Below are 6,381 nucleotides of genomic sequence, written 5' to 3'. Positions count from 1 at the left end.
AATACACCTCTTATCATGCGCATGTTTATCATTTGTGAGTAGTTACCTTTGCTCTTGAGCTCTCGGGAGAAATCATGTTGCAAGTAATCATGTGAATTTGATATGTGTTTGATATTTTGATAGTATGTATGTTGTGATTTCCTTAGTGGTGTCATGTGAACGTCGACTACATGACACTTCACCATATTTGGGCCTAAGGGAATTCATTGTGGAGTAGCAATTAGATGATGGGTTGCGAGAGTGACAGAAGCTTAAACCCCAGTTTATGCGCTATTCCGTAAGGGACCGATTGGATCCAAAAGTTTAATGCTATGGTTAGAATTTATTCTTAATACTTTTCTCGTAGTTGCGGATGCTTTCGGGAGGCTTAATCATAAGTAGGAGGTTTTTTCAAGTAAGAAAAGCACCTAAGGACCGCTCCACCCACATATCGAAATATCAAAGTATCGAACACGAATTAAACCAACATGATGAAAGTGACTAGATGAAATTCCCATGTACCCTCAAGAACACTTTGCTTATCATAAGAGACCATTTTGGCCTGTCCTTTGCCTCAAAAGGATTGGGCTACCTTGCTGCACTTTTGTTACTACTATCGTTACTTGCTCGTTACAAATTATCTTGCTATCAAACTATTCCACTACTTACAATTTCAGCACTTGCAAGCATTACCTTACTGAAAACTACTTGTCATTTCCTTCTGCTCCTCTTTGGGTTCGACACTCTTACTTATCAAAAAGATCTACAATTGATCCCCTATACTTGTGGGTCATCAGCCGCTGAGGCTAAACCAGAAATAATAATGATGATGATAAAAAAGCTTTGCATAATTAACTTGTGTAAATATATTATTAAAGAGATAACGGCCTGAGTGGTGACACGACGCGGTTGACGTTGGTTTGGTGGAGTGAGACGATGACAATGTTTATGCTAGTCGGAACCCACAGGACGCCGGGTCAGCGTGCGTGGAGCTAAGGCAATGACAAAATTAGATCAGCAGAGGTGGGACAATGATGTCGGCATGCCGGGGTGACTGCGTGACGTAGTCAAAGTAGATTACCTGGATAAATAAAATAGTGCAAGCAGAAAATAATAATAATTGAAAAAATAATTCTTTGCATAATTATGTCTACACGAAGTAAATGAAGGAAGTATAGCCTGGTGCCAAGATCAATGAAGACGGAGGAGTGACGACATATAGGGCGGATCCGGATAGGGCGTCCGTCAGGCTATAGACAAAAAAATTCACCCGCAAATGCTCCTGAAACGCTAGTGCATAGCTAGTTTGCACTATTCGTTAACTAGCACTGTTGCATTAATACTTCAGCCCATGCACCTTTCAAAAAGAAGTAGTACTAGTAGAGGACTAGCACCAGCACAAGTATTTGGATTTAAAAAAGGATAGAGAAAGAAAAGATCCCCCCTCATGCATGCAATCCTGCTTCCCGTGTGCTTGAGTGCCTCAAAAGGTGGCTTGGTCGGCCAGTGTTGTAGCCCAAAAGGCCTGTCGCACAGCCGGCTGCGTGTCAGCTTCTAACACTTCAACCAATCTGCAGTCGGCCAGATCAGTTTGGACACCATTAGTTTGGTCTACCGCTGCTCTTGGGATTTCAATAGAACACGGATCTGCACATGTGCATGTGTTCGTCGGCAGAGGCGATTTGTCTTCCAGCACAGCGATCAGATATCCCGCCAAGAACCGCCGCCCGGAGAGTTCTGACCTAATTTTAGTTCTGCAAAGTTGCAAGCCGGGAGCAATAATTTTGTAATAAAAAAAGGAATAATTTATACAAGATAGATCTAACTAGAAAAATATCACCTGATCATCCCACCGACTCGCTACGATCACCCAGTAGGCTCTCAATGAAAGCACCAATGTTGGTCCTATATCCAGCATATCTCGTAGTAGGGGTCCTAAGCTAGGCGTCTTGGAGCGATGGTAACATGGACACAAGATTTTACCCAGGTTCGGGCCCTCTTGATGGAGGTAAAACCCTATGTCTTGCTTTTGATTGTATTCATATGGGGTGTAGTACAGAGTACATGTATCTACCATGAGATTGTTCTAATGAATGTTAATGTTTTTAATTGACTAGCCTGGCCTCGGTTTATATAACACACCAGAGGCCTAGGGTTTAGGAGAGTCCTCGTCTTGTGCACCAAGTCTTGTGGGATTTCCCTTGTATGCGGCATGTGCTGCCCGAAGTGGACCATGAGTGAACCGCCATGGGGGTCCTCGGCCCGATCCAGCTGGTCGGGAGACAATGTGGTGAGTACCCCCTAGTCCAGGACATCGTCAGGTACTCTCGGTGCTCTATTCAAGCGCGTAGCAGGCCTACTCAGCCGCTCCTCTCACGCACACACTAGCAGCCTGTTTATCAGCAAAAGTTACTATGAAGGCAGAACATTTGAGTTATTTGATACAGTGAGACTAGGCTTCTCACTTCCATTTGTGGAGGTGTAATGGATCTCGTCGAACTTTGTTAGCAGTTCCTTCTTTATGAATGAGATGAGGCAAAGCTTTTGCCTGCGTTTCAAAACAAAAAAATCACGTCAAGAGGAAATTCTTTTATAGAGCCGATAATGGAGTGAAGTCCATGCATGCAATGCCACAAGCTATAAAGTAGAAGAGTACTAGCACTTTATGTACAGAGTCATATTGCACAGTTCCCAATGCTGCGCCAGGCTTTTCCAGCTCCTTGGGCTTAAATCGGAGGCGCTAGTTTAAATATGCTAGCTGGTGAGGAAGCTACAAGCGAGCTGCGGCTAGGGCGAGCACGCGAGCCATGAGATGATGGGAAGGAAAACCCGTTCGCGTGGCTGGGCTATCCAGTGCACCCAGATTGTGGTGCGACACGTCCGTTCGACTTCAAAACTCAAACTTCCGGTGTACAATATTGGCTCGCAGCGAAGTTACTATTTAAAAAAAGGCCGTCGTGCGTTCGGCCAGAACTGAACCCACAAAATGAGCTATACAGTCTTGCGACCACTATTAGTACTCGTTGGAGTACAACACAACCTAGAATCGCCTTTTGTGCTAGTACATTGTTCCTTACAAGAAACCACTAATAATGCCAAGAAACTACTACCACTTGCATACGTGGTAGACTTAAGATAAGACTACCTTATCAACCATTGTACATGCCCTTACCAAGCAGCCCTACCAAGAAATGACTACTCTACAAAGTGCCGTTATAGGCACGTTTCAAGCCATGTCGCCCCTTAAGTAAACGCCTTCTATTCGACCGGCAAGTTAGGCATTATGACTTGTGGGACCTACATGTCAGTCTGCGCAAAAATCCCCGAGTGACCTCCTACCTCCGGCCCGTCCACCTACTCGGCCATGGGACGCAGCTACCGCCGTCGGCAGAAGGCGAGGTCAAAACCGCCGATGCTGCAGAGCCCATCTTGCGGCAGCCCGGATGCCAGCTCCGTCCGGCGCTCGAGACTGCCAGCTAGCCAAGATAGCACACACCCCGCTGGATGCATCTAGTTGCTTGTCTGCAAGGTTTGCTAGCTACATTGGCACGACGGTGCGGTGGCTTGCTCACGCGCGCCGTGCTAAGGCCAACCATCTGGCTTCAACGAAGGCTAGCGTGGCGGCTTGCTCACACATGAGTCACGCTAGGGCCAGCGCGGCGTCCAGCCCATCCAGCGGAGCGGCGGCCAACTCGCTCATCACTGGTGCCACCGACGAACACGCAACAGTACTATTTGAAGTAATGTTCAGGAAAAATAATGATTTGAGGATGAATAACATGATAGAAGGTCAGATGTGGGTCCCTCGTGTCAACGGTCAAACAAAATGTGTTGGTTTAAGATGCCTTGTCTGCACGGACGTGTGGGCCAACCCTGTCACAAACGGTTTTAAACGAGCCTAATCGGCACTAGGTAGTAGTTTTTGGCACGGATTAAGAAATTTTGACTATGTTTTTTACTATTTTGTACAATAGTTTCTTCCTAGGGCTGGTTGAAAGTGGTAGTTTTTGTTAAATACTCTACATACTGTAAGTAGGAGTGAAAGTTAAGCTTTGGAAGCCAATAAGCAAGGCTGTTTACATAGTGTCTATGTGTACGTGATTGAAACTAAATATCAACCATGAGTGACTAATATCTTGATGGAAAACTCGAAACTATGGAAATACTAGCATTTTTTTTGCATGGCTAGAAATACTAGCAATGTTCACGTGCGTTGCAACGGATCATAATTAGAATAATACTTATTGACAAACTTGATAGAAAACACTCTAATTTTGATATACATATATCACTAGAGATATATTATGTTTCAATTAGAGTATATTCCTTGGGCTGTTTTGGTGAGGTGAGGGACGGATGTGGTTGGTCTTAAGATATTAATTATGAGTTTTTCGGCAAATTGGTAGAGAAGTGGGATGTTGGTGAGAAAAGGCAACAACTTACCTCACAGTCGTTAGATGTAGATCTAATGGTCAGAAATGATGGATGACAGACACACCATCATCACCAACTAAGTCTTCTCTAGGAGTACCAGCAACATGTCCGTGCATTGCACGGAACATCAAGATGCATTTTTTTATAAAACACCTGTTGTGATTGACCCATGCGGGAGTAATCACATGTGTAAAAACTATTGATATCTCGAGAAAGAGGAGATAAGGTGAAGAGGAGTGGGGCGTGGTGGTGATTGGTGGCCGGACTAAGAGGAGGCATGGGGATGGACGACGCCAGCAGTGACCACCATGCCAGTTTGTTGTAGAGGCTTCCTATTTTAATTGGTCAACAATGAGGTTGTTGGAGATACGGATGAACGAGGGAAGGCCTTGTCTGCAAATGTGGAGAGAGGTGCGAGTATCTTTTAGTTTAATTTCTATCCGTCAGATATAGATCGGATGGTCTATATTGCAAGATGGCACGCGTACCATCATCACCAACTCGGGTTTTTTATAGGAGAAGAAATATAAGTATGGAGATACAAACGTATTATCGATACTTGTTTCCGTAAACTAGGATCTATATTCTATTCAACGGCTCAGCACGTGGGGCCTTAGCAAAATGGCTTCTCGACTGTGTAAAACGAAGCTTTTCCCTTCGCCAATAAGGAGGGGGTGACAGCGGCGCGCTTTCCGCTTGCTCTAGTCCTAGTACTCATACTAGGTGGTCTACGCACGTGTAGATTTATTCTTTTTCACCTCTCATGTTCGCCGTACTGCCACGACTGTTGATGAATAGACGGTAAGTTATTCACGAGAAAACCTTTGTTGAGCGTGTGTGTGTGAGAGAGAGAGGGAGAGAGAGAGAGTGGGAGACAGTGTGCGTGTGTGATATGTGTAGAGACTGAGGCAATGATAAGAGATTCTTTGTGTATCTGTGTGTGGAGGATAGAGAGAGACATGTACATGGGGCTTTGTGTTGTGTAACGTGGAGACACATAGACATAATCAGAGAGTGAGTGTGTTAGATACACATGCGGACATGGGGAGAGATGTGTGAGTTAGAGAGATGGAGAATTTTAGTGTGCATCTGAGCTAGAGAGGGGGGTATATACATACCTAGATCTAGAGAGAATATGCAAGGGTGTGTGTCTTAAAAGAAGGATCTAGATAGATGGGTGTTTGTGCGTGTCTGTGTGTGTTTTTGAGCGTGTTTGTGTGTGAGAGGAGTGTGTGTATGTGGAATATAGAGACCACTAATGATGTAAACCTAGTATAGGGAAGGGGGAATGGTGTGACATGTGTGTCAAAGAGAGCCAAAGGCATGTGTAGTAGCGGGATAGCATGGGTGCTGGCGGGGAGCAGACTATTTTGGAAGAGACATCGAGTGTGTGTGGGAGAGGGGTGTGAGAGCGAGCGAGAGAGCTAGCGACGGAGAGAGAGAGGAAGAGATGGGGAGAGAGGGGTCGTTTGTGTGCAGAAGTGGCGTATAGATAGGGAGACAATGTTGATGTTGTTCGAAAGTGGCCTATGTACGGAGACACAAGGGAAGCGAGTCATTGTGTGTGTGATAGGGACTTCATGAGAGATCTAGAATAGATGGTGTAGAGAACAACATGCGATACTGACAATGATGACACATTTGGGAGCTGGGGCGGGTCTGCGGAGGGAGAGATAGAAAGAGCAGAGTGGTGCACAAGGAGATGAAGTGTGCTTGTTTGCAGTGGGGGTGGTGTGTGAGGTGAGTGTGCGAGAACCACATAAATAGGGAGATAGACGTTTGGGGGCGACGTTTTGTGTGTATGGGAAAGATACACTCTACATAGTGTGTGTGCTCGGGAAATAGAGATGCTGGGAGACCTGGAGAGTGGGGGAAGAGATGTGTGCATGCCCAAGAGACAAAGTGATAGAGACCTATATTGGGGTCTAGACTTTAGAAGACAGGGGGGTGTTAATGTGCTCGTGTGTT

Source organism: Triticum aestivum, chromosome 3A (assembly GCF_018294505.1).
Source record: "Triticum aestivum cultivar Chinese Spring chromosome 3A, IWGSC CS RefSeq v2.1, whole genome shotgun sequence".
Lineage (NCBI taxonomy): Eukaryota > Viridiplantae > Streptophyta > Magnoliopsida > Poales > Poaceae > Triticum > Triticum aestivum.
Note: the sequence above shows the minus strand (reverse complement) of the source record.